Source organism: Crocuta crocuta, unplaced genomic scaffold (assembly GCF_008692635.1).
Source record: "Crocuta crocuta isolate KB4526 unplaced genomic scaffold, BGI_CrCroc_1.0 scaffold538, whole genome shotgun sequence".
NCBI lineage: Eukaryota > Metazoa > Chordata > Mammalia > Carnivora > Hyaenidae > Crocuta > Crocuta crocuta.
In genome coordinates, this window is record NW_027529636.1 from 76412 (window position 1) to 88941 (window position 12530).

The 12530-nt window shown below is 40.5% G+C and overlaps 1 long non-coding RNA gene across 1 annotated transcript; it reads left to right on the plus strand.

Moving 5' to 3' along the window:
* Window positions 1-311: 311 nt before the first annotated feature.
* On the plus strand, window positions 312-11215 carry LOC144230097 (uncharacterized). Its single transcript, XR_013334689.1, has 2 exons — window positions 312-373; window positions 10718-11215. It is a non-coding gene; the product is annotated as an uncharacterized LOC144230097 (long non-coding RNA).
* The last annotated feature ends 1315 nt before the right edge of the window (window positions 11216-12530 follow it).

A 12530-nucleotide genomic window follows, 5' to 3' on the forward strand; every position in this document is an offset into this window, starting at 1 on the left:
CCGATTTTGTCTTCCCCAGTTCGCACTCAAGCTAGAAGGTTTTCTCAGCGGACTCTGTCTCCTTTTCCTCCCAAACTCCTGGATTCTGTAACGGTTCCTATGGCTTCAGGCATTCTCCGTGCGAGGTATGGGGGCGAGTGCAATGTAAGGAGTTTAATGGTGTTTTTTTTTTTTAATTATTTGAGACAGAGGGAGAGAGAGAGTATGTGAGCAGGGAAGGGACAGAGAGAGGGAGAGAGAGAATCCCAAGCAGGCTTTGTGCTGTCAGCACAGAACCTGATGCAGGGTTCCATCTCAAGAACAGTAGGATTATGACCTGTGCCAAGATCAAGAGTGAGATGCTTAACCACATGAGTCACCCAGATACCCCCAGGTAGTGATTCATTCTTACTGAAATAGACACATACTGTAGATACAAATTTTAATTCCCTTTATGTGTTACTTTTGCCAAAATTACCTCCTGGGGACTTAATGAAGCCTTACTCACCATTCCACCAATATTGCTTCTGACCAAAAAACTCATCAATGATTCCATGCTCATGAAATTCATAGTCTTACCATGTTTCCGCATTCATGAGTCAGCTGTCATGTCAGCACAGTGGAATGGACTTTTGAAGTCTTAATTACACTGGCGTCTGGGTGGCTCAGTCAGTTAAGCGTCCAACTGCGGCGCGGGTCATGATGTCGCGGTTCGTGGGTTTGAGCCCTGTATCTGGCTCTGTGCTGACAGCTCAGAGCCTGAAGCCTGCTTCGAATTCTGTGTCTCCACCTCTCTCTGCCCCTCCCCTGCTTGCGCTCTGTCTCTGTCTCTCCAAAATAAATAAGCATTATTTTTTTAAAAAGACTTTGTTACAGTGCCAAATGGATGACAGTACTTTGTGAGAGAATGGCAATGTTATAATAAAGGGAATATATACTCTGAATCAACATTCATTATATTTGTTTTTCCCACAGCCAAGTTACATGGGTCCAAGAAACAAGGTGTAGAAGTGGGAGTGGCACCACTCACTCTTACCTCTAGGAATCCACTAGTAAAATTTTTGCTTCCTATCAGACGTATTGGCCCATAATTCTCCTTTTTTTTGTGGGGTCTCTGTCTGGTTTGGAAATCAAGGTAATGCTGCTTCATAGGATGAGTCTGGAAGCTTTCCTTCCATTTCTATTTTTAGGAACAGCTTGAGAAGGATGGGTATTAACTCTGCTTTAAATGTCTGGCAGAATTCTTCTAGGAAGCCATCTGCCCCAGGACTCTTGTTGGGATATTTTTGATAACCAATTCAACTTCTTCACTAGCTATGAGTCTGTTCAAATTTTCTATGTCTTCCCATTTGAGTTTTGGTAGCGTGTGAGCGTCTAGGAATTTGCCCATCTCTTCCACGTTGTCCAGTATATTGGCATATAATTTCTCAGAGTATTTTCTGATAATTGTCTGTATTTCTGAGGGGTTGGTTGTGATAAGTCCAATTTCATTCATGACTTTATCTGGGTCCTCTCTTCTTTTTGAAAAGCCTGGTTAGATATCAATTTTGTTTATGTTTTCAAAAAACCAACTCTTAGATTCATTGATATGTTCTTCCATTTGGTTTTTATTTTATTTTTTATTCTATATTGTTTATTTCTGCATTTATCTTCACTATTTCTCTTCCTGTCTTGTGTTTGGGGTTACTTTGCTGTTCTGCTTCTAGTTCCTTTAGGTGTGCTGTTAGATTTTGTATTTGGGATTTTTCTTGTTCTTGGGGTAAGCCTGGTTTGCAACGTGTTTTCCTTTAGGACTACCGTTGCTGCATTCCAGTCGGTTTGGATTGTTGTGTGTTCACTTTCATTTGTTTCCATATATTTTTAAATTCCTTTTTTAATTTCCTGGTTGACTCATTCTTTCTTTAGTAGGATGTTCTTTAACTTCCATGCATTTGGAGGTTTCCCAAACTTTTTCCTGTGGCTGATTTGAAGTTTCCTGGCATAGTCATCTGAAAGTGTGCATGAAATGATCTCAGTTCTTTTTGTTAATAGTTTATGGCCAAGTTGTTTCCATATAACACCCAGTGCTCATCCCCACAAGTGATCTCAATTCTTTTATATTTACAGAGGGCTGTTTTGTGACCCGGTATGTGATCTAATTTGGAGACTGTTCCATCTGCACTCTAGAAGAATGTATGTTCAGCTGCTTTAGGTTGAAAAGTTCTAACTATAACTGTCAAGACCATCTGGTCCAGTGTTTCATTTAGGGCCATTGTTTCTTTCCTGATTTTCTGTCTAGATGATCTGTCCATTGCGGAAAGTGGGGTATTAAAATCTCCTGCAATGACCAAATTCTTACCTAAAAGATTGCTTATGTTTTTGATTCTTTTATATATTTGGTTTCTTTCGAATTCAGTGCTTAGAAATGTATAATCGTTAGGTCTTCTTGATTGATAGACCCCTAAATTATTATTGTATGCCCATCTTCATCTCTTGTTACAGCCTTTATTTTATTTTTAATTTTTTATGTTTATTTATTTTTGAGACAGAGAGAAACAGACCATGAGTGGGGGAGGGTCAGAGAGAGAGGGNGTTCTTACCTAAAAGATTGCTTATGTTTGTGATTCTTTTATATATTTGGTTTCTTTCGAATTCAGGGCTTAGAAATCTATAATCGTTAGGTCTTCTTGATTGATAGACTCCTAAATTATTATTGTATGCCCATCTTCATCTCGTTACATCTTTTATTTTATTTTTAATTTTTTATGTTTATTTATTTTTGAGACAGAGAGAAACAGACCATGAGTGGGGGAGGGTCAGAGAGAGAGGGAGACACAGAATCTGAAGCAGGCTCCTGGCTCTGAGCTGTCAGGACAGAGCCCGATGCAAGGCTCGAACCCACAGACTGTGAGATGCTGACCTGAGCCAATGTCGGCTGCTTAACTGACTGAGCCACTCAGGCGCCCTCAGCCTTTATTTTAAAGTCAAGCTTGTCTTGGGGTGCCTTAGTGGTCCAGTCAGCTAAGCGTCCACTTCAGCTCAGGTCATGATCTCATGGTTCGTGGTTTCAAACCCCGCATCAGGTTCTGTGCTGACAGCTAGCTCAGACTCTGGAGCCTGCTTGCGATTCTGTGTCTCCCTCTCTCTCTGACCCTCCCCAGCTCACGCTTCCTCCCTCCCTCCCTTCCTCTCTCCTTCTCTCTCTCTCTCAGAACTAAATAAAACATTAAAAATTTATAAAAAATAAAGTCTAGTTTGTCTTAAATAATATGGCTACTCCAGCTTTCTTCTGACCTCCAGTAGCATGATAGATGGTTCTCCACCATCTCATTTTCAAATTAAAGGTGTCCTTGGGTCTAAAATGGGTTTCTTTTATATAGCAAATATATGGGTTTGTGTGGGGAATGAATTTAGGATATCCATGGGCTTACACCAATGGGTAAACAAGGCATACAAAAGTACAAAGCTATAGGATGCTAACACTTGAGTTTGGATAAAGAAGATAAGGCACCGAGGATAGAGAAGGAGGGTGCAGAGAAATCCAGGTGAAAGGGGTGTGAAAAGGTAAAGGGGGTGGTGCAAAGTTAGAGATAGGTGGGGGTGCAAAGATAGAGGGGTGCCAAGGTGAGAGGGGTGTAAAGATAGAGGTGCGTGCAAAGATAGATGGGTGTGTGAAGATGGGAGGGTGCAAAGATAGGAGGGTAAAGGCCCTTGAAACAAAGATAAATGAGGTAAGCAAGATTAGGCCTTTAGGGCTAAAAGGGTCCCCACACCCAATTTAGTACTATAGCAGAAAGCCGCTTCCACTGGAAGAAAGGACCAAACTAAGTAAACATGTAAATAAGGCTATAGACTGCTGCTACACTATGGATGATGCTGCCCAGAGTGGAAATGATTTACAAAACAATGGGTGCCTTGTTAACCTTGAGGTTATTTAGCCTATCTGTCTCATACCCTAGGCTAGGTAAGATAAACAAACATGGGTCCTCTTGTCTGCCATTATCAATCATGTGCCCACCTGCCCGGTGCCAGGATTTTTTTTTTTATATTGACCCACACACTAAACACTATGTACCTTCAAAACCACCTTTCCCTCATGCCCATGAGTTGATGTTCACCAATTCATTATTGTCTCTTTGTCCACACCCATCAGGTTTGTAAGCCTTCTGATCTTAATAAATACGGGGCAAGACCCTTATTTGGGGCTCTTGTCTTTTCCTGGACATTAGCCATTTCTCCTATTTTAATCCTGCATCGGCTTTCTGGCTGGCCGAGAGAGAATTTAGACTTAGAGTCTACTATGGATCTTGTTTCTTTTTAATCCATTTGGCTACCCTATGTCTTTTAGTGGAATACTTAATCTATTTACATGCAGCGTTATTATGGAACGATAAGGGTTTAGAGTCATTGTGTTCTCTGTAGGTTTTGTGCTTGTAGTGATGTCTCTGGTCCTTTGTGGTCCTTGCAACTTTTCACTCACAGAGTCCCCCTTAGGATCTCTTGTAGAATTGGTTTAGGGGTGATGAACTCCTTCAGTTTTTGTTTGTTTAGGAAAACCTTTATCTCTCTTCCTATTCTGAATGACAGCCTTGCTCGATAAAGGATTCTTGCCTGCATATTTTCCCTCTTCAGCACATTGAAAATTTCCTGCCACTCCCTTCTGGCCTGCCATGTTTCAGTAGAAAGGTCGGCTACTGCCCTTATGGGTTTACCCTTCTATGTTTAGGTCCATTTGCCCCTGGCTGCTTTCAGAATTCTCTGTCTTTGTATTTTGCCAGTCTCACTATGATATGTCATGCAGAAGATCACTTCAAGTTACGTCTGAAAGGAGTTCTCTGTGCCTGTTGGAGTTCAATGTTTGTTTCCTTCCCCAGTTTGGGGAAGTTCTTAACTATGATTTAATCAAGCACACCATCTACCTCTTTCTCTCTTTCTCTCTCCTTCTTCTGGAACTCTCATCATATGGATATTGTTCCGTTTCATTGAATCAATTAGTTCTCTAATTCTCCCCTTGTGATCAGGAATTATTTAAAGCTTTTTCTCAGCTTCCTCTTTTTTCCAACATTTAATCCTCTATTTACCTTATTCTCCCCTCTGCTTCTTTAATCCTCACTGTGACTGTCTCTATTTTATTTTGCACCTCATTTACAGCATTTTGTAATTGTCATGACTATTTTTCCTTCCTTGATCTCTGCAGCAATACATTCTCTGTTGTATGCTATGTGTTTTCAAGCTCAGCGATTAATCTTATCACTATTATTCTAAGTGCTTGTTCAGTAATATTGTTTTATATCTATTTTGATCAATTTATAGGATATCATTTGTTCCTGGAATTTATCTTGAGGGGAATTCTTCCATTTCATCATTTTGGCTAGTTTTCTTTCCCGTATGTGTTTTAAAAGTTTCTAATGTGCTCTGCACCTGCAAGCACTACTATATTAAAGAGGGGTCATACACAGTGCAAGGCCTGAACCTTCAGAAGATATTTTTGGAGTGTGTTACTTGCTCTCTGTTGTTGTGACTTTGGTTACTTTATCTTCCTACCTGTAGTCATGTTTTAGACCCTCCAGTAGGTGTGCTTTGATTTGTTCATTGACATAGACCAGGAAAGAAAAAACAAACAAACAAACAAAGACAAACAGAAAGCAAAAACACACAAACACACAAAACGACAAACAAGCAAACAAACAAAACCCGGAAACACCAGCTACAAGTAAACAACAGGATGTAGGCGGTGCTGATGGAAGAGGCCTTATCCCATACAAAGAGATAAATGGCAGGGGTGGGGAAAAAGAAAGAATAAAAATTGATCAGAGAAACTGTATGGCTAATCTAGAGAGAGAGAAAGCCAATAAAGAAAGAGGCAGGGAAAAACAAAAAAGAAAATAAAGCTATCTAGACAGAGAACCTATGCCTTTAATCCAGAGAGAGAGAAAATGAAGAAGAAAGAAGGCGGTGTGGAACACGTACCAAGAGAATGGATTCAATGTCTGCTTAAACAACGCAACAACCAGTGTAACCAGACTAGAGGAGAGAAGAGATAAGAAGGAGAAAAGAAGGAAGAATGTATCTATATGATAAGAATTGCCTGAGAAATAAACCAGGCAATGCAGCAGTATAGGTCTGGAGGTGGGGCCATGTGGTTCATCGGCATCAATCCCACTCCTGTGAATACACAGTTACCAGGCACAGAGGGGCATGGTTTGGGGTAGGCGGCTGCCGCCTCCACTATGGGCCCCACTACCCTATCCCTGAGGCCCCACCATGGTGGTGGTGGCAAGAAAAATGGCCAGCTCCCCGTCTCTCCTCCACAGACCTGGTGTCCCAAACCACTCTGTCCAAGCCTTCCTCACTGTGCGTCGGGCACAAACGAGGCGGTTTGTCTTGCTTCACTGATTCCCATGCCTGGTGCTTGGCTGGGATTTAAACTCTTGCTCTGCACACCCGGGTGCTGGGGAAGCGCTGCCTGATTATGTGGTTACTGGCTGGCGGAGGCAGGTAGGCTTTGTCCTGTGCCACATCACTCTAGGGAGGACATCGTTTTCTCCTATTGCGGATTGTTTCCCAGACTTAGCCACTGAGCCTGGGGCTGGCTCCCCTCATTCCCTCGTGCTGGTGCATGATCCCGGCAGCTGGCCCCAGTCTGGAGGAAGACCTGCAGTTAGAGATTACATCTTTCTCCAACCCAGTCCATAGTTTTTCTCTTGTCCAGATACAGTTCCATGCTTCCCCAGACTCTCTTTCTCTTCTCTTTGTCTCTCTGCAGAACAGATTCCTTCCCTGCCTTCATTTTATCTCTCCCAGTTTGCATTCACACACGTATGGTCCATCAGGTCGTCCCAGTAAGTCCCTGAAGAGCGACTGTCTCTTTTCCTCCCAGGCTCTTGGGGTTCAAAGTCCTTTGACCTCACCACTTCTTTGTTTGAGAGACCAGGGAAGTTCGGATCCCCCTACTCGTTCAGTATTCTGATTGAAAGATACAGATTTAGTGCCAATGTGTTATTTGTAGGTTTTGTGCTTGCAGTGGTGTCTCTGCTTTTTTGTGGTCCTTGCAACATTCAACTCAGAGTCCCCCTTAGGATCTCTTGTAGAGCTGGTTTAGTGGTTCTCTGTGCCTGCTGGATTTCAATGTTTGTTTCCTTCCCCACATTGGGGAAGTTCTCAGCTATGATTTATTCAAGTACATTTTCGGCCTTTTTCTCTCTCTCCTTCAGGAACTACTATGATATGAATATTGTTCCATTTCATTGAACCATTTAGTTCTCTAACTCTCCCCTTATCGTCTAGATTTTTTTTATCTCTCTTTTCCTCAGCTTCCTCTTTTCCAATATTTAATCTTCAATTGAACTCATTCTCCATTCTGCTTCTTCACTGTCACCTCGTCTATTTTATTTTGCATCACATTTACAACATTTGGTAATTTGTCATGACTATTTTTCATTCCTTGATCTCTGCAGCAATACATTCTCTGGTGTCTTCTATGCTTTTTCTTTCCAAGCCCAGTGATTAATCTTATGACTATTATTCTAAATTTTTGACAAGATATATGGTTTATGTCTGTTTTGATCAACTCTTTAGCTATCACTTCTTCCTGGAATTTATTTGAGGAATTCTTCCATTTTGTCATTTTGGCTAATTTTCTGACTCTTACGTATATTAAGAGCTTCTTATGCGTCCTGTACCTGCGAGCACTACTATATTAAAAAGGGGTCATACACTGTCTAGGGCCTGTCCCTTCAGTAGGTGCTTTTTGGAGTGTGTTACTTCCTCTCTGTTGTTGACTCTACTTGCTTCATCTCTCTACTTGTAGTGACGTTTTGGACCCTCCACCAGGAGTGCTTTGATTTGTTTGTTGGAGTAGCCCTGGATAAAGCAAACAAACAACCAAAAACAAACAAACAAACTAACAAAACCCCAAAACAAGAAAGAACAATGGGAGTGGGGGTGCGAGTGGTGAAAGAGGCCATATCCTATATAAGGAGGGAAATGACAAGATTGGGTTAAAGTATAGAAAAGAAAATAGACCAGGCAGAAAAACGATATGACTTAAACGATTGAGAGAGAGGAAAATAAAGAAGGAGTCATAGAACAGTTATAAAGAGACTAGATTAAATATGTCTGCTTAAACAAACCAACAATTAGAATAATCAGACTAGAGGAGGGAAAAAATAAGAAGGAGAAAGAAAGAAAATATGTTTTGCTGGGTGCTTGAACTGGTGGCAGCGTTGGTCTGGATGAGGGGCTGTCTGGTTCATCAATGTCAATTCCACTCCAATAGAAGTGCAGTTATCACGTGTGGAGGGATGTAGTTTGGTGTAGGCAGGTCCTACCTTCACCGTGGGCCTGCTGCCTATTCCCTGAAGACCCACCTTGATGGTGATGGGAGAAAAATGGTTACACCCCAATCTCTGCTCCCCAAACAGGATGTCACAGACCACTCTGTTCAGGCATCCCTCACAGTGGTGCGTGTGCGTGAGAGAGCCGATTTGTTTGTTTGTTTGTTTGTTTTTCTGCCCCACAGTATCCCCCACCTCCCTGGGGCTTGATTGGGATTCAAATACAGATGTCCTAAAGAGTCCCACTCCAATTACCCTTCCAATAAATGGTCTCTGACTGGTGGTCCAGGACAGTCTTTGTATTTGAATGGCTGTATACTTTCTTCCCACAGCATTCCAAGAAGGGGATAACTTTTCCCCACTGTGGACTGTGCCCCTGAACTAGTTACCAAGACTGGGACTGGCTCTCCTCCCCTCCATGTGCACAAACAGAGCAGCCAGCTTCAGTCCAGAGAAAGTCCCACAGTTAGAGATTGGATCTTTCTCCATCTTTGGTCCATGGTTTTCTTTTGTCCAAATACAGTCCTACACTTCCACATCCTCTTTTTCTCTTACCTTTGCCTCCCTGCAGAAGGGGATCACTCCCTTCTGTGCCTACACAATTACTTTTATCTCTTCCAGTTTGCTTTCATGCACCTATGGCCTGCCAGGTTGTTCTCATAGGCCCCTAGAGATGTTTGTCACTCTGCAGCCCAGACTTTTGGAATTCAAAGTCCATTGGCCTCAACACTGCTGTGTTTGAAGGATGAGGGAACTTTGGGTCCCCCTACTTCTCCTCCATGTTCCTCCCTTCCCAGTGTGGACCTAGTTTAGATGCTGCTTTCAAATAAACCCGATATAATAAGATATAATTAAGGAAGTTAGATTATGGTCTAAATAGCAAGCAATCCTTCATTTTATTGGATGTGATAATGACATGGGGTCATGTAAGATGTCCCCATTGTTGAAAACTACAGAGTGATATAGAGAGGACTGCAATGGCAGGATGTAAAAATGCTGAAATTTGAAGACAATAAGAACATCTTGAAAGTAGCAAGAAACAACTTACTTGTCACATATAAGTTAACCTAAACAAAATTAACAGCTGACAATTTCAAAATAAACAGCGGAGGATAGACGACTGTAGGCTAACATTCAAAGTGCGTTTAAAAAAAGAAAAAAGGTCATCGAATAATGCTATGGTTAGCAAAACTACCTTTCATAAATTAAAGAATTCTCAGGTAAATCAAAACTAGATAGGTGTTTCCTAGCAGACCCATGTCATAGGAAATATCAAAGAAAATTCTTCAAAGTGAAAGCAAGTGACAATACAGAGCAATTCAAATCTATACAAACACAAAAATACAGAAACTGGTGGGAAAGGTAATTATCTAATCACAAAAGACAATGTACATGTATGCCTTTTTCCCTTTTTCTATTACATGATCTAAAAATATTTGTATAATATACTATGTATATAATGTATGTTTGGTCCTTTAACATTTTTTTCAGAGTATACTTCGTTTTATTGAATTTTTTACCCACATAAATCATAACTTATTCAAAATTTAAATTAAACAGAGTTCAATTGGCTCTATAGTTTATGATTAAGCACCCACCATCTAATTAAAGTTCAATAGTTCCACCTATTGGACCAGACACTTGGAAAAGCCAAAGATTGAGATGATACAAAATAGCATTTTTTATTTGGCTTTGACATGTATCATGTGGTGGGTGTGGACACCAGAAAATTCACCATCCTTATTACATTTTACAAATCGTATGAATAAAGTCTCCTGAGGTTTTTGTAAGAACACAGTCACCGTGATCTGCAATGAGTAGATAAGATAGATAAACATGCAGGACGCACTGTCTTCCTGCAGAAGAGAAACATGCTAGCCATTTGAGTATATTGTGGTTATTGACTATAAGCAACACATCTTTTGCACTACTGGCCAATAGGGGTAATGTTTCCATCTCCAGCGTGCATTTCTATTTTGCCCCTACTCCAGACCCTAGATTCCATGTTAAGATACTATATGTAAAGACAGTTACCCATATCTTAAGAAAAAAAATGTAAAATTGCATGAAAAGTATCTGCCCCATACAAGATAACTAAACTGTTAACATGATATATAATTTTGACAAATGCAAAACAAAATTTTTATATACTTATTAGCCGTGTTGTTTTACTGCCCGTAACATATTTAATAATAAAGCACTTTTTATAAACAGCACAAAGAGGTGAGTAAGAGCAAAGCTGTCTTGTCTAAGAAATGAATACAGAAGGTAAACAAATAGTTATTATGGTGTGCTTTGGGGTTTGTAACAATAATAAAAGTAATATGTACAACAATGATACCAGAGAAAGAGGGCTGGTGGATCGAGTGACATTAGAATAAAGTTTCTATATCTCATTGAGACTCATTATATCCTGTCGATAGGTGCAGAAAAAGCATTTGACAAAATGCAGCATCCTTCTTAATAAAGACCCTCGAGAAAGCCGGGATAGAAGGAACTTACTTAAACATCATAAAAGCCATCGATGAGAAGCCCTCAGCTAACATCATCCTCAACAGGGAAAAACTGAGAACTTTCCCCTTGAGACCAGGAACACGACAGCGGTGTCCACTCTCACCACTGTTGTTTAACATAGGGGTGGAAGTCCTAGCATCAACTATCAGACGACAAAAGGAAATAAAAGGCATCAGAATTGGCAAAGAAGTGGCCAAACTTTCACTTTTCGCAGACGAGACTAATTTTAAATCTGAACCTGATTATGATAAGATGTACATGTGTTTTGTGACAGTCTCAGTCTATTGATAACCACTATTGTGGTTGAACTGGCCCTTGTGATTCTTATTATGATTGCAAGATTCCCTTGAGCAATTGCCAGCAGAAATTTTGGGAAAATAAAGGTTATCACTTACAGAGCCTGGAAATTACACAGCATACCTGATCACAACATGGTAAAACTGTGAAAAGAGGAGAATCTGGGTTCTTCTTTTACTGGGGCTAAGGGTAGGGGCCTACTGATCTGTAGGCTCGCTCTTTATGGGTGAATTTAAAAACAAAAATAGGAATTAAAGCATGAGAAGAGTAAAACCAAGTGGTCTAAATGGTCAGTTATCAAAATCCACCCAAGAATCTAAAACAAAGGAGCCTCCATCCAGGGAGAGGGCCTGGCTCTTCATCCGTCACCTGCCTTGTATTGTATTTATTTAATATATCCACCTTAAATTGGGATGCCTCCGTAACCAAAGTTTAAGTGAAGGACTTTCACTATACAAAAAAGAAAACCCAACTGTTAAGGCACAACCCACAATTTGGTAAGCCACAGTACAAACCACTAACGGAACCCTTAAATATAGGAAAGAGAGAGAGAGAGAGAGAGATGTTTAAACTGCCCACAAAAAATAATTATCTTAATGCAAAATAAAGCAGTAAGTGAGGAAGAGAGAAACTAAAAAGTTATGAGATATGGAGAAAAAAAAGAATTAAAATGATAGACCTAAACCCAAATCGAGTTGATCTTTGAACAACACAAAGATTAGGGACATGAATATTCCTCTATGCAGTAAAAAATTCATGTGTAAGTTTTGATTCCCCCCAAAATATAACCACTAATAGAACACTATAGCATATGTTGACCAGAAGCTTTACTGACAACATAAACAGTTGATTAACATATTTTATGTTGTGTGTGTTTCATAATATATTTTTAAAGTAAAAGGGAAGTGATTAAAATCATAAGAGAAAATGCATTCATTGTTATTATACTATACTTATAAAAAATATCCATATAAGTGGACCCATGTAGTTCAAACCCATGTTGTTTAGGGGTCAACTACACATTGTTTGGCTTGCCATAAGGTACAATGACGTTTAGTGTTGCCAGGCAGGTGGCAGGGGACTTAAGAGTTTTGCAAGCATTTGATAGAGGAAACATTTGTGAGGCAAGTACCTGGCTATTTTGGAAAATTAGATCCTATAGAATCCTCAGGGTCCAACAACTAGAGGCACTTTGGCAACTTGGTCTTGAGGTCGATAGTCACCACAGGAGAAGTTCCTGATGTCCATCAAGGTTGGGGTGCATTGTTTCCCTTTCCTCCTCTTGGGTTGTGTCATCCCCATCTGCGGTGCAGTTATCTCCAACGGTGAATCATCTGCTGGGACAATTATGTCTGAGTAGTTGGTGTGCTTGAGGATGATAGATAGCCTGGGAAAAGGCAGCTTTCCCAGATGCAGACCCATGTA